We start from the raw sequence: 17317 nt of genomic DNA, 5'->3' as shown, positions 1-17317 counted from the left end.
CCAATTACTCTGTTTCAATGCTATTTATCACATTGCTCCTGTAGTATTCTGAGGCTTTAATACATATGTGGGACAAGACTGATCATCATGGCTGCACTCGACAGCTGACTTACCAGTTTGCAGGTTTGCATCATTACAGCCATTTTTTGTTTTGTTCCTTAACATTCTGGGATCTTGAGGAAATGAGAGTGCAGACCATAGTCACACTTAGTAGCTGATTTATTTACTTGCTATTCTGTACCTGGATTGCTTATTACCTTTTAATAATATCAATATTGAGGAATTTTAGGTGATTATATGGGATGACTCATACATAACTTGCTCTGATTCTACTTTTCTTGGGGATTTTTTTTTCAACGTGATATCCACTTTGTATATAATGCATGTATATATTGCACGTTGCCAGTTACTCTGTATATATTGAAGTTAAACCCTCAAGCCAACTCTGATATTCATCTTGTATATATGTATATATTGCAATTTGTCTTTCATTGTGTATACAATGTCATGCATCTGTTGAGTTTACCCCAGGATAAAATAAAGTCCAGGACACAACCGTAGGTACAAAACTTCTTTATATTTCCACAAAATACGACAGATGAGCACTTTCGTCTAATGGTTAGACTTCATCAGATAAAAGCACTGGTACCAAAAACAGCTTTTATACATCAAACCTCGATCAACAAATACACCTAATTAAAATGTAAAGTGACACACCTATTCACCATTAACTTTCCTATTTTAACGTATCGTGAAAAACTAAATGTCATGTTAATAGTTTAAATGAGTAAATTTAAACACATTTATGCAATTTCCACGTTGTAAAGTTACTTTTAAAATATAACTCAACTGATTTTGAATCTGGATAACGGTCCGGTTGTATAGGTGCTAAAACACCTAATGGCGATGGACTTTTTGCATATACGAACTCTGGGACTCGTCAGGGTACCTGTTTTAAAAGATATTTAAGAGAAAACTTATCATTTTAATTCTGATATGGATGGTTATACTAAACACGATGATGGTGGGAAGGACTATGAGACTGCACTTACGCTTAAGGAAATTACATTTTTATTTGAAAAAAAGTTATTCAAATTGAAGCGTGTACAAATGGACAACAGTTACTTGAAATGTTGTTTGGTTCATAAAATAGTGCCACAAGGGTTCAGGTTGTTTAAATACCCTTTCAGTATTATATACACAGAAGCTAACATTAAAGATTTTCATAGCTTCTTTGATTCATGTGGCTTAGGTCTTATTGAACGTATGGTGAAATGTAATGAAGCATTTTTAGTGACTTTGACTGCGGAAATAAGCAAACTTCATGCTGATATTGTTAACGATTTATTATTTTGTGAATATGAGAGGTTGTATGAGAGTATACTGATTAAAACTGAGAAAAGAATTCAAAGTATTTACACTACCAAACAAAAGAAATTTCTAAGGGATAAAAAACAATATGAAATGGGTAAGGTTTATGTAGGTCCTTTTAAAAGAACGAATAGGACACAAGGTTACCTGTATAAAGTCAATAGTGAAGAGGAACACTGGGAAACCAATTCAGTTTTTGATAAGGCCCCTGAATACGTTGACCAAGAATTGGATGAAAACAACAGACACAGACCCTTAGATGAACTTGATTCTTTTGGAGGGGAGGGGGGACATTTTTTTCTCCCCAGGAGGTCGGAAAGGATAGCGAGCAAGAACAGGTTCCCACCAGATCCAGGACATTTGGACACAAACTACAGGTGGAAAAAGGCAGTGAAGAGGATGAGATAGTACAAACGGAAGATAGTTATGGTATTCTTTATGAATACAAGGGATTCAAAATTTTCAACTATACTGGTTACAATTTAACTAAAGTACATTTTAATTTATTTTCTAAGGGATTTAAATTTGTCAAGACACAGTATGGTGACATAGCAAATATGCTAGTGGATCTGAAGTTATATCTTAGAAAATTAAATTTAAATATTATATTCAATCAAGGTAAAGATATCACCACTGACAATAACAGGGGGGATGGAGTTTTGGTAAGACAAAGTACGTACAATCCCCCACTTTACCCCACCTTGTTATTATTTGAAAAAGTTGTCACTGAGGAAATTTATGAATCCTATGTTAACAATAGATGGCAGAGAGAACATTCCAATTTAACTATGGAAGAAAATACTTTGTTACATGAATTACAGATGCAAAATTATTTGCGCATTATGAAACCTGATAAGGGTGGGGGGGGTGATAATTTACAACGTAGAAGATTATAACAATGTTATTACAAACATCTTACTAGATAGTGCTACATACACACCTGTGTCTATTAACCAAATTCATATAGCTTACAGTAGAATTGATTCCCTATTGGAAGAATATTTATTAGAAAATAGGATTGATTCTAAAACATATAATTTTTTAAAACAATTGTACCCAAATATTTCTAACATCTTTGGAGTCCCGAAGGTGCATAAATCTATACAAGCACCGCCCTTCAGACCTATAGTAACTGCAAAGAATTGTAAAACACACCCGTTGGCTCTATTTGTGGACAGACACATCAAAGATATAATTAACCAAACTCCACACTTAAAGACTCGTGGGAATTCTTGAGTAAAATGACCCAGCAACTCTGGAGTGCAGATTGTATTTTCCTCACCATTGATGTGAAGGATCTCTTCACTTGTATTCCTAGAAGAGAGGGGTATGATTATTTCAGTGAATGTTTATTTAAGTATTCCACCTTACCTAGAGATATAATTCTTTTGGTGTTAGAACTTATGGAGGTCATTCTGGACTCTAATTACATCCATTTCCAAGGAGAATATTATCAACAGATCAGCGGTATAGCTATGGGAGCAGCATGCGCTCCAACATATGCTAACTTGGTACTGCTTGAATGGGAAAACAGGTTTGTTTTTCCCTCTACTTTTTACAGCCATGTCAAGCTGTATTTGAGATTTTTGGATGACATTTTTGTGCTATGGGATGGGACTAAAGAAGAATTGCACAAATTTATGGAGTACTTGGATTCATGTACACATTTCCTTTCATTTACACATATACAAAATGAACATAATATTAACTATTTGGATGTTACCATCTCCAAGACCATTAGTGGTTTTAAATCAAATATCTATAGGAAGGCTACTTGGTGCAATAGTTTTTTACATTTTAGTAGTCACCACCCGATTGCACAAAAGAAAAGTTTAATCAAGGGTCAAGCAGTAAGGATAGCCAGGATGACCTCCGACTATTGTGATTTAGAGCAAGAATTGATTTTCCTAGGTAAATGTTTCATCGAGAGAGAATACCCTATATTGAAATGGTCACTGAAATTTTAAATGAGGTTATGAATGAATGGGGTATTAAATATAAGGCCCTTTTAGGCCAACCACTTCAGAGCACAAAATTAGTAGTGGATGAGAGAAGAAAATACAATACAGCATGTATTATCCAATACAGCATGTATTATCCAATATAGCATGTTTTCTGAGTCATTTTCACATATAATAAGAACTAACTGGAACTTAATGAAAATAAATAAAGAGGTACATGAGGTAGTGGGTGCGCAACCTATTTTCACATATAAGGTGGGAATGAATTTTAAGAGGACCTTTGAAAATGGAAAAAGGGAATCTTTGCAATATAAGGCAACTACTCCTTCTGGAGCGTGCAGTGTTGTACATACATATGTGGTGAGGCAACTGTTAAATTAAATAATGGCCTGAACAGTACAGTAAGATTTATCAAAGGGAACTGTAAGTCCAAAATGCTAGTCTACATGGCTTTATGCACTGAATGCAGTGCATATTATATAGGAAAAACTGAAAGGACATTTAAGGACCGTATTTATGAACACTTATACGATATTAGGCCCCACAAGGAAACACGTGATTTGTATAAGCATAGTGTATCTTGTTCCCCTTTTTTAGGATTTAAATTTGGTATAATTGACGTAGTCAAAAAGGATTTTTTTGGTGGAGGGGGTGACATGAAAAATGCTTTATTGTACAAGGAACTGTTATGGCAGCTTAGGTTCAAATCTAACACCCCACCAGGTCTCAATGATTATATTAGTATAAAATCTGTATTACATAAAAAAGCTGAAAATGTGTAAGTAGTTTGAGTTATATTTTAAAAGTAACTTTACAACGTGGAAATTGCATAAATGTGTTTAAATTTACTCATTTAAACTATTAACATGACATTTAGTTTTTCACATGATACGTTAAAATAGGAAAGTTAATGGTGAATAGGTGTGTCACTTTAAATTTTAATTAGGTGTATTTGTTGATCGAGGTTTGATGTATAAAAGCTGTTTTTGGTACCAGTGCTTTTATCTGATGAAGTCTAACCATTAGACGAAAGTGCTCATCTGTCGTATTTTGTGGAAATATAAAGAAGTTTTGTACCTACGGTTGTGTCCTGGACTTTATTTTATTCTACTTGGTTTGGTTTTGGTTTTATTTTTTTGTATTTACCCCAGGATAAGACTGAAATAGGTTCAGTGGGATTACTGAGCTACCCGTTAACAAATTCAAAATAAAATGACTATGAATAGGATATATTTTTATGAGATTATTAGTAACATTCTGTGTTTATTGTTTACAGTGAAATGTCATTTACTCAGTGTGCTAGTGGGTGTTAAATGACACGTCATATCAGCTCTATATTTACCTTTATACATTACTGTAACACTCGCAGACTTTGCTGATACTTTTGTGTAACAGCTTGGGGCTTAGGAATGCTAATAAATCTATGAACTTCAGGTTTTAGATTCATAGATTATTACTAGGCTAGCTGCCCTCATGTACCATTTTTAAGCCTAGCCAATTACGCCCTGCGAGATTCAAACCCTGCACCTTGTGCTTCTAAGGTAAACACCTTAACCATTACACCACCCTCCCACCCATGCAGAAGCTGCGGCTTACCCAGAAGATAGGAACACTGGCAAAGCAGGTGAGACAGGCAGTTCTCACCTGCCCTCAGAATATATGCTTTTACATTTACAGACACACACATTTCGGCTTCCACAGTTATCATAAGACTTTCAAAGAGACATAAATAAAAAATACGCATTCTCCATTTTTATCATCGTTTAATACAAGAATGCATATAAATAATGCCACATGGGAAAACTGCTCTGTTTACAACTGATAGGATGTATAGATAGCATAATATACCAACTGAATAATTTAAATACAATATCCTTGAAACCTCTAGGGTCTTCAAGTCTTTCATGACTGAACAGTTGTACCACGCAGACTCCATAATAACTTGAAGGTCTTACAGTCTTGTCACATTTTGCCAGTATGCTATGTTTATATCAGCCAGCATGTCTACTGTTGCATGCATTAAGGAAAACTACTTAATTTTGCATTTGCACCTTCTTAGTTGTATAACTACATTAGCATTCTGCCGCAAAAAACACATCCAAGTTAGTATACAACTGTAATATACTTATCTCAAGCATAAGGGCTCTGCAACATTATCATTGGAGCAGTGATACACACAGAGCTAAGTACTAAAGGCAGTGGCATGAATATGTAAAAATACTAGTAAGCAACTTCTGCACTAGTTCAATGGACAGAAATGCTACACATCACACTCAGCAAACCTCAGCAGTTGGACGCAGGATGACGGTCGTCCTTACTCTTTACTGAGCACAACTTGCAAAGTGCCTACAATTTCAGGTGGTATCATCAAAATTGACAGTCATTAACCCTCTTTCTAGTGTCCCCAACCAATCACATAGGTCAGTATTTATTGATCAAGCTGATGTATCGGGCATATGTCTTCCTACCAGTAAGAAAAAGGCCAAAGATCAAGAAAAGTCTGGCCAAAAATAAGCATCAATTAATATACAGACAATGAACTTTTTATATATATTTACTGAAGTAAACATGTCTGTGAAATGGCTAGAACTGAACCTAGTCTCAATGATACTTGTCTTTTTCATTAAAGAAAAAATGCCTGAACTTTCCAAACTCCTGTGCCTGTCTCACTACAATATTTATCTCTGTGAGTAGAGTAATTAGGGATGATTATGCAGATCTCTCCCTTCCTCAAATGCTACATTGCAGATATTCATAAAGCATGAAACGGAACACATAACCACTGTAACTACAATCTCTGCCTTCCTAGTCAACCACAGTGACAGTAGTACAGACCATGGAAAAATAAACAGACTATTAGCAGTGACAGCAGCTGCTATCCACTTGCAAAGACAATGCAAAATTCCATTATGGGTACAGTTCAGGCAGTAAAGAGCATGAGTTCAGCATTCTGTACCTTCACGGTAATAATCGTTAAGTAAAGCAGATGGTATTAGCAGACTAGAATTTGATGAGATTACACATTTTCCTGAATAATGTACAAGCTGCATACATAGAAAACATATGCCTCCTCCTTTAACTACTCCATTGCTAAGAACTGCCCATATACCCTTGAATTCCGATACCATTCTGACCTTCCGCACCACTCTACAGCCCTTTCTGTGAAATATTAGTGCCTCATAGCTCAGCTACTTTGAATAAGGTATCCACTTGGGCTGCAAGCACTCGCTGTAAGTTACTTCAACATTTCAGTGATAACACAGCATCTTGTGTTACCCTCACCTGATCTTCTCATCTACCTCTGCTCTGGTACCAGGCACACAAAGGTAAGAACAGGTGTTTTAAAAGCACCATCTTGAGAAAAGGTCTAAGCTGAGCTCCATGACGCAAAAATATGGAGAGCACTCTAGATTAATGGAGACCAGCAGCCACAGTGGTGACCTACAAGTCTGCCTTGAGAATGACAGCATAGGAGACCGGAACAAACTACTGGCTGGAGACCTTCTGCAGTGTGTACGAATATCTGTGGACCACAGCTGCTGTGATTAGACTTAGCGGGACCAAGAAGGTAACTAAATGAGATAGTATTGGGAATCTAAGCATCTTTCTCGAGTCTATGTTAAATCAGAGAACGCTTAAAAAAAAAGCGAACATTGATTTATCGACCCTCTTTAAGCGAAAGCTTAAAATCCCAAACACCCGGAACAGCGATTTTTTTCCCAGGGGGAAAAATTGCTGTTCCACCAAAAAAAAACAAAAAAAACACAAAACTCCAAAACAGTAAATAAAGTGGGGGGCTGTGCCCCTAACCCCCCCGTACTTAAATATACCAACTCCGAGTTCGCACCACAGTGGAAGGCAAAGTCAAAAAAACAAACCCAATTTTTTTTCCTCTGGAAAAAAAATGCATTCAGAGGGAAAGTAGGACCAGATTACAAGTTCCTCTGCAATCATCAGTATTAAATGCCCAGTGAAGTGGTGGATTCCAGGCTTAAATCACTTGGTACGATGTTAGTAATTGTGCAAGACATTATTGAGCTGAAGATAGCAGTTGTGTAGAGCCCAACTCCACTGTTTTTGCCTTCATGATAGCCCTTGTTTTTATGCACGTGTTACCTTAACTTCGTGTGTTCCATACCCCTTGTTGTACTCTTTCCTAAGGGAGGACTGAGGAGAGAACACTGTGCAGGAAGGCCTATTGTGCTAACCAATGACCAACCTATGGCATTAACTTCTCCAAAGCCTTTCATGGGCAATACCAGCTAGACTTACTAAACTACGGACATATCCTACAGGTTTCATCTAGCTCTGGTGGTGCAGAGATTTTAGACCAGACTACAGTATACTCCAGCCAGCAGATGCCAGATACTACAACCTCAGAGATGTCATTACATCAGAGTGACACCTCCAGGTGCATCTGCAGTTACATCCTACTGCTCCTCTAGGCGTCAAATATTGCTTGTTCATATTTGCATTAATAACTCCAAAACCATGCCCTGTACAAGGTATCAGAATATTTTATCTTTAAGCATACATGATGGCAAACACAATTGTATTGATATTTGACCTATGTCAATGAGTATTTGTTAGAATTGTAAGGTGATAACTTTATTTTTTAAAGGCTCAAGCCACGCCCACTAGGAGTTAAAGGTGAACAATCAAAAGAGCTGTACTGGAGGGAATGAGTTTTAATCCACTTCCATTAGTGCACTCTAGTGTTGGTCAATTAGGGTGTCCTGAAATGAACAAAAAAAAAAAAAAAAAATACAAAGTTGAAAAGTAAGACTAAATTGCTTAAACTCTGAAATGCATCTCAGATCATCTAGAAGCTCCATGGCTTGATGCAAATGTTTCCCTCACAGCTATCAGACTACAGTCTTGCATAAATGTTGAAGGAATTAAATAGATGCAGGAAACTAATAGTAAGACACACTGTGAGGAAAAAGGAAGACGAGAGTAATCTGCATAGTGAGAGTAGGCCGAGATGTGTTGGTGGGGGGCTCCATGCAGCCTCTCCACCTAAGGCACCAGTTTACTTAAGGCTAACCCTGTTCCCTTACAGTCTGTATTCTTACAACTTCTGCAATAACATACAGCTGGTGACACAAAACATCAAAATGTGTGCTGATGGATGTACAATTCCATCATTATAGTACAGAACATTTTTTTAAGAAATGGTTCCCACAAATTTACCAAGTGAAGTTCAAGTTACAAGTAAAGTAGATACAAACAAAATTGCATTAAATTAGTCACTGCATGCAGTTTTACTGAAATTAGACATATTCAGGAGCCATCAAATTTGAAGGTTTAAAAGTTCATCTATACCTGTATTTTAGGCCTGAAGGCCTTCAAGAAGCAAAGTCACTTAGACTAGCCCATATGTCAAAATGGGTCTTCAGTATGTTCAAATTCAACTAATGCATACATCAATCTGGAGACAATTCCATAACTTTACCACACTAGGTTATAAATATGTCATGCTTCCTGTTACTATTCATGGGGACAAACATCAGCAGTTCTAATAATTCATTTTAAAGAGTTTCCAAACACTTGGTGCCTGTGGTACAGGATCTTTATAAAGAGCAAATGTCAAACAAAGTTTGCCTCGTACTAGCCAGTAGGGTCTATATTACATGATCGAATGGTCAAATAGTCAAACGCGTAATACTCGTAATAAATTGAACAGCCACAATCTGGAACAAAAAAGAAAAACCCACCCAAATAAACAATTTAAATGCTCTACACAAGGGGACAAGCCCCCCGCACCCCCACACCCCCTGCTACTTAAATATACCAACTCCGAGATCGCACTACAGTGCAGACAATAGAAAACTTTCATTTCTGCACTGTACAGAGATCTCCATTGAACCATTCAGCATTGTGGCGGCTCGATTATTATGGGTTGACTATTACGTGTTCAACTATTTGACCATTTGATCACGTAATATAGACTCAGCCAGTATACTACACTTAACAAGTTCATTGCAGTGTATCCTAGTAATCCAAGTGACACACTGCAGGTATGTCCCACAAAATTTTTTTTTCAGATCCTTCTTATCACGTAGGTCTCCAGCTGTGAATGCTATAACCATTCAGTCCATCAGTCAGCCTGCTTACAGTAGCCACATCATACCCCATTAAGGGACCTTCTGGTCTATTTTGTTGTACAGCGATTTTGATAGATAATGTCTAACAGCATCTGAGATGCTATGGCTTCTGAGAAAGCAAACAATTCTATTGCATGTGGAAAAAAATCTCTCTCATAAAGCTCTCTATTTTTTCAACTTCAGCCCACAGCACTACATGGACACATGTTCCCATTGCGCCAGCTTCACCCCTAATGGCAATTGGGAAGACGGCACAATGTAATCTCTCTTGGAGTCCACAGTGAAAAAAAGGGGCACATACCTATTTTATGCTGCTTTATTTGCCATCATACATGCAACTACCATACATGCAACTACCATACAGTCCTCACACATGGCATACATTGCTGGCCAAAATTTCCAATAGTTTCTTCTTCACATTTCAGAAGTTTTCCATTTTCCAGTCATGGAACGCCTTTTTCCTTTCATCCTTCCCTTTTTATCTTCCCTTCCTCAAAGTGCTTTTTCTTTCTATTAACTTTCCTCCCTTCCCACTGTTCCTACTTCCTCTTATGTAGTTTGCTTGGATTATACTTTAGTTTTTCCCTTTCTATCTGTTCAGTTTCTTGAATAATGTTTTAATACTTACTTCATTGAAGGTTCCTGGGTCAATTACCATTCTCTAGTTATTCCTTTTTTGGCTAGTATTATCAATAGCATTGCCACTGCTTTTACCTGGTCCCCTTACCTTACCCCTTCTGTCCAACTAAAATATAAATGTGTTACAGCCATCTCCCATTCTAGCACTAGTACTTCCTGCAGCGTTTCCTTCAGTTTTCTCTTGTAATTCTCTAGTTTTTAAAATTCCCCAAAAATAGGTTTCGAGTCTCCCTTTTCATTATCCGCACATCTCCAACACGTGTCCTCTACTTCTGGAAACATTGTGTGGGACTGTTTTTTAGGCTGCTGTGGCATCAGACAAAGTCTCTGGAAACTTTCCAAGTGCAAATATCCCAACAAAAACCATGGGGAGAAATGTCAGGAGATCAAGGATGCCCGACTGAAAGACTCTAGTCTTCCTTGGCCTGGCAACTCAAACGCAGTGAGGCACGTTTGCAGAAACCATCTTCAGAATCAGTGCCAAAGTCTCAGTTTTGGCCATTATATCCTCAGTGAAACAAGAACAAATCAGGAAAATTATAAAAAAAGGAAATTTCAGGAAAGAATGGTAATTAAAGCTTAAGACGCCTGGCAGCTTTCAGGGCTGTGACACCTAGAGGAAAGAACCATGGCTCTGCCAGGCCACCCCTCACCCCACCACTAGGCCCACCTCAACTCAGCCCTCTTCATCACCATCACTTCCATTATCCCCCAAGGCAATAGGGAGCTTACCTCGTTTGTTCAAAACTGGAAAAAATATTACCCAGGAGTAATGGGTTTTGAACAATCAGGGTTATAAGTTAGTTAAAACAAACCCCAAAAAACAGTGCAGGGGAATTCTCTGTTCGAAAACACCAGCTCTATCTGGTATCTTCTTTGAGAAATTCTGGAGGAATGGGCCAAAGAAAGCGTACTCTCAGGAGAAAAGCACGAGTAAGATTCCAGACTGGTCATGGTATGAAGAAAAGGAAGGCACACAGACATCCATACAAGACTTACCTCATATAAATACATTTCTCATCCTTCCAGTGCTCAAATTTTTAACCCTTCAAAGCTTTCTTCCACGGTCATCGCTTCACAGCATAGGGGAGGGAGCACTACCAGTTCACTTCCATTCCCTTTGGCTTGTCTAATGCATTCAGCGTCGTTATCAAATGCCTGGTTTCAGCAATAGCTTTCTGCGGCACAAAGGGCATCCATATCTACTCTTACCTGAAGACTGTCTCATTCATGCAGATTCTTTGGATATGAAATGCAAGGCTAGGGACTATAAACTTTCATAGACCTTGGCTCTATTAATTTAATGAAGTCGAATCTCATTCCCACAAAGAGCCTGGTCTTTTTGGAAGCACATCTAAACATGAACTTTTTCCAATCAAAGGATAAAGTTTCTTCTTTGGTCCTCCTTACAAAAAGTGTTCTTCAGCAGTAGGCATCAAACAGACAATTTCTCACAGAGCTGTCCTATATGGCTTCCTTAATTCTAATGCTGCCGCTAGTGTGGTTGCACATGAAAATTCTGGTGGTGCTTGCACAATCAACCTCTGGAGATAAAGACTCACCTCCCTCCCTTGCATCAGGAAGGAGATCTCATGGTGAAAGGGACAGCTTCATCTTAGTCTAACTGCTATTCAGAGTACTCCAGCCCACTATAACTCTCATACCAGACTCCTCAAATCTAGCATAAGGAGGCCCATGTGGGCACACTCTAAATAGAGGACATTGTACCAAAACATGAAGGGAAAAATCACATAACATAAAAGAGAGGAAGGCTGTCATTCTGGTATTGAAGGCCTTCAGCCAGGCATGGAAAGAATAGGCAATCCAGATTATGGCATCCAATATGACTGATGTGATACATCAATAAACTGGGAGAAATTCAATCATATCTACTGTGGAGACTTGCTATACAAGCATGGGAGATAGCCAGAGAGGTTGGCATGACTGACAGCAGCTTACATCCCTTCACATGAAAATGTGTTGCTGGACAGGTTGAACAGATCTCAAATAGACCAAAGCTGAAAGTACAGTTTTGTACCTACCATAAATGTAGATGTTAGAGTGTTCACCCTGCTATAGTATGCTGCTCCCTTACAGCAGAATGTTCTTTTTGGAGTTAAAGCAGAAGACGTTTTAAAGAAAATGGAGGATAAAGCAAAATCTATGCAGACAGTCAAAGATTTCCTACAGGTACAACCCCCTCGCTTCAGCAGAAACTGGCCAACAAAAAATTGGTCCTTTCCAGCTTTCAAAACTATCAGCTAACAAAATTTTGTACAAGGACATTTCACCATCAAGCTTGGAAAGTGGACGCACTCTCTTTCAGTTGGAAAAACCTTGACAGTATATGCCTTCCCTCCATTGCCTCTCCTCATAAAGGTTCTTCTGAAAGTCAAAAAGGAGAGACCACGACTGATTCTCATAGCCCCAGACTGGCCATGCCAAGCTGCCCTGTTTGGAAAATGAAAGTCACTCCATTTGGTAAGCTCTCGATCTTCATCCAAGTTGAAGCTGCTAAACTGCCTGTTGGAACCCTAGAAGGCTCTCAGGAGCTGGCCCATGGGAGGGACCTTATTTACAGGAACAGGTTCGTCCTGGTAAGCAGAATTTCAATGCAAGCTTTGAAATGGTTTTTTAATACCTCCTTAGAAGCTGTACATAGGCACAGAAGATGGTGAGATTCTGAAGCTGATTTTTCAGGAAAAGAAGTTCTTGTGCAAACCAAGGATCAGGAATCTACCTTTTTCTGAGGCTTGGTAAGAGTGGGTAAGGGATGGTTCAATAAACCATTGAATCACCGAATAGGCATACAGGTTTTGCTACCCTCGATAAACATAACGATAGGTTCCACTGCTTGTGATGTACTCTGATGCCTTCGCAAGTTCAGCTAGGAGATGGCAGTTCAATTGGATTAAGATTTGCGAAAAGGGTTCAAAGGGGTCTGTGTTCAGAAAATTAGTCTCAGTTCCGAGGGCTTCCGGCTGGTCTATGTATTCCCTCGGTCACTCCTTTGATTCAAAAATAGGTGAGACTGAGGAGTGAAATAGTAAGTTTTTCCAAATGAAGAAGATAGTCTTTCAACTGCTGAAATCTGTACAATGGCAGTGACTATTGTGACTTGCTATAGCTGGTCTGGAAAACCTTTTGATTTTGTAAGCTTCGTGGTATTCCTCCTGGTCCACTACTCCTTTCTGCTGGAAGGACTGTTGCTGTCAGTAATTTGAAGCTTGCCAATTATAAGTTGCAGCTGTGAAGAATGATCATTTGTTGCTGACAAGGGATTTGGACAATTCCGGTGGTGTGGGCCACATTCAATAGGTGTCCCATGTGAGTGGCAGCTGGGAACGATGACATTAAGGTGTCTCCTTTACTTCAGAATACCTTTGTAGAGGAATTTGTAGAACTATACAGGATTCGAATTGCTGCAGGCCCACTCCAAGCTGAAGTGGATGTCTTTCCATTTGTTGTAGTGTTTTCTGGACTTAAACGGTTATGCTGTAAGCCCATTTAGTTCTCATTGTAAATAATGGGATCTTATTCATCAAGGGGTGGCTGGTTTCTCATAGCTGTCAGGCATCATTAATTGTCCAAGGAATTGAAGATGAATACTGGTGAGAAGCTGTATCCTAGGCAATTGCTCATGTCAAGTGGTGGATTTTTGCTATTGTTTATACCAGTCAGTGTGGTGCTTGTGGTTTTACAAATGCCTGGGTAATGATTCAAGAAGGCCAGAATTCAGTGTAGATAACTTTATTATTGAGTTTCTTTACTACCCAAAGCCTTGATAGCTGCCTCAGAAGGTCCAGAACCTAAAAGATGTTGCTTTCCTGGCTAGGAAGGTAAATTTGAATCCTTTTGAAATGAATTCCTGGACCACCAAAGACTTTGTGAGAGGGGAAAATCAATAGCCACTGAGAGTTTGACGCTTTCAATAAACTGATTTCCTCAATCCTTGTGCAATGGTATTGCAGTATGCAAGAGGCCAAAGCCAAAGACAGCAGAATTTTCTTGCAATGGTTAGTCTTTGCTTGCATTAAAATTGAGTATTGTAAGTTTGTGTGTTAAGAAAGCCAATGGCCCATTAAGTTGGACCCAGAAGTCATTTTTGAGGAATCTTGCAATGCTTTAGTAGCTGTACCAAGGATTATGCCATTTCAAAAGAATTTAGTCCAAGAACATCTGCTTTTGCTGGGAGGCAACTCATCAGGTTGGAAATTGAATTGCCTCTTATCTCATAAAATTGTGCAGGCATTTTGTAAGACACTGGCCAGTGATACAAAGAGGCAATTCCCAATGGGCATAACAAGAATGGATGGACTAAGGATGCAAGAATAGTTCCTCTTGAAAAGAGCCTACACCTCTCCTTGAAAGCCATTGCGAGTAGCTGGGCTGGCTTGCGATCCCATGGCTTAGTAAGTCTGTGGATAAGATACTAGAATGCAATTTGTTGCCGTTCGGTGAAGGGGTGAAGTACCTAGAATCTTTGATGTCTCTAGGAGTACTTCCCAGTTCTAAATTCTCATGTAACTTCAAAGAATCCTGCAAAAGAGAGACCAATGCTTCCTTAAAATGACAGCAAATTCTTTACCAGCAACTGAAGGCTTGGAACATGGGAAGGAGGGAATCTAAAGAAAATCTCCTTCAGAAAAAGATGGGTGTCCACTTTCCAAACCAGGGACCTGAACTTTGGCACAAGGCAGTTGTCTGTTTAGATGGAGGCATTGATCTATGGGATAACCCATGGTTGACAATGTCAGAACAATCCCATGAAGATCCTTCATGGAATTGGTTAGGACCTCCTTAGTTCTTCAATGTTTTCCAGAATGCAAACGCCTAAAGTCGCTGAACATCTACATTTATGGTAGGTACAAAACTGTACTATGTTCATCGTGCATACAGCTGCAGTAATCACAGATGGGTAGAGTCCCAAAGCTACACACAGGGTGGTAGGTACTAGGTGGAACTGGGATGAGCCAGAATGCCCTGCAACACAGCAGTGGCAAAGCCTGCTCTAGTTTTGGAATATAAAGGCAGGTGGTAGTGTTTTGTGAAGGTATGTACAGAACTCCAAGTGGCTGCCTCCAAAATGTCTTTGGTAGGAACTGTAGAGGTAGCTGTGGCCCTGGTGGAGTGGGATCTGATGCCTGTGGGGACAGATTTCCCATGATATGAATAACAGAACCGTATGCAGTGGCCTATCCTCTTTGAAATTGTCTGCTTGGTCACTGGCTTCCCTTGAGCCCCTACAGCATAGGACACAAAAAGTTGTTCTGATTTCCTGAAGGACTTTGTTCTGTCCAAATAATAACGTAGCTGCCTATGGATGTCTAAAGAGTGTAGCAACCTTTCCCCTTTGTTTTGAGGATTCGGGTAAAAGGTAGGTAAGTGTATGGCTTGGTTTAAAGCTACCCTCGATACCACTTTAGGCATAAATGACGGGTTGGTACGAAGAGCAAACCCTGTCCTGATGAAAGATGAGGAAGGGCTGCACCGCCATGAGGGCCTGTAGTTCCGAAACCCTATGAGCTGAAGTGATGGCCAGAAGGAAGGCTGTTTTCCAGGACAAATATTGCAAATCTGTTGATGCAGCTGGTTCAAAAGGAGGCAATGTTAATTTTTCTAGAATGTAATTAAGATCCCAGGCTGGTACTGGTTGTTTCCTTGGTGGTCTTATATTCTTAGCCCCTCTGAGGAACTGTCGTAAGAGTGGGTGAGAAAATAAAGGGTTTCCGTGTTGAATTCTGCAGAAATGGCTGAGGCATGGATTTTTATGGAAGAAAATGAAAGTCCACTGTTCAGTAGCTCAGCTAGATACTGTAATATGAGAGGCAAATTCAGTTTTCTAGGGTCCTGGCCTTTTTTCTCATTCCAAGAGCAGAACCGTTTCCAATTTGCGGTGTAAGCCTTTCTAGTAGATGGCCTTCTGGCCTCCAAAATGACATCCTGCACCTCCTTGGAGAGTAGGGTCTGTTGTGGTGTTAAGGAATTTTCCATGCAGCAAGATTGAGTGTTTTCAGCTGACTGTGAAGAGTTTTGTAGCTGTGCTGAGTCAGCAGAAGAGGCATTAGAGGTAGGGACCAGGGAGGAGTATGTGTTAGGCTCCTCAGAGGGTACCAGTGTTGCCCTTTGGGCCCAAACTGGAGCAATCAGTATCATCTGGTCTGTCTGCTCTTGCTTTCAAGAGCACCTTGGGCAGAAGAGGCAGAGGTGGGAAAGCGTAAACTGTCCATGCTGTCCAACTGAATGAAAGGGCGTCCACTCTCCAGGCCTTTGGATGAAAGGTCCTTGAACAAAACTTTTCCAATTGATGATTTCTGTGGGAGGCAAAAAGATCTATGTCTGGCCTCCCCCACTCTTGTATTATCTCTGTAAACACCTGAGGATGCAACTTCCATTCGTGTGGATCTGTCATATTTCTGCTTAGATTGTCTGCCAGCGTGTTTTCCAATCCTGGCAAGTACTGTGCTTGAAGTTCGATTTGCCATTTCAGAGCCAAGTTCCAAAGAGTCATGGCTAGTCTGCACAAGGGGTATGAATGTGTTCCTCCTTGTTTGTTTATGTACCTCATTACTGTAGTGTCTGTTCTTATCAGTAATTGTCCTGGATGCAGGAGGTCCTTGAAAGCTGTAATTGCATTTATTACTGCTAGCATTTCTTTTGATTGATGTGAAGGTGCTTTTCCTTTGGGACCATTTGCCCTGAATGCACCTGTCTGTCATTTTGCCCCAGGCGTAATCTGAGGCGTCTGTTGTGATGACTTGGTTTGCTTGAGGCTTGCAGAATGGGAGGCCTGTCTTTGCTTGACATGCTTGGGCCCACCATAGAAATTCCTTTGCAAACATGGAATTATTGGTATTATTGTTTCCAAGCTGTGGCTGTGTTGAGACCATACGCTTTTAGGTACCACTGTAATTTCCTCATATGCAGCTTTGCAAATGGTATTATTAGTATGCAAGATGCCATGAAGCCCAAGGCCTGCAGAATTTTTCTTGCAGTTAATTGGGTCTTTGTTGCCATTGTCTTGAAATATTGAGTCAGTTGTAGTTGCTTGTCTGGTGTAAGATAAGCCTTCTGGGCCCTTGTATTCAAGCTGGCACCCAGGAATGTCATTTTGTGAGGGTACTAGTTTTGACTTCTTTTCGTTACTGTGTACCCCAGAAGTTTAGTAGATGCTTTAAAAGCCAGATGATGTAAGAGAATGTTGCTTTCTGCTTGGATGAGGCAGTCATCCAGGTATGG

This window comes from Protopterus annectens, chromosome 5.part1 (genome assembly GCF_019279795.1).
Source record: "Protopterus annectens isolate FY-2018-M chromosome 5.part1, PAN1.0, whole genome shotgun sequence".
NCBI lineage: Eukaryota > Metazoa > Chordata > Ceratodontiformes > Protopteridae > Protopterus > Protopterus annectens.
Note: the sequence above shows the minus strand (reverse complement) of the source record.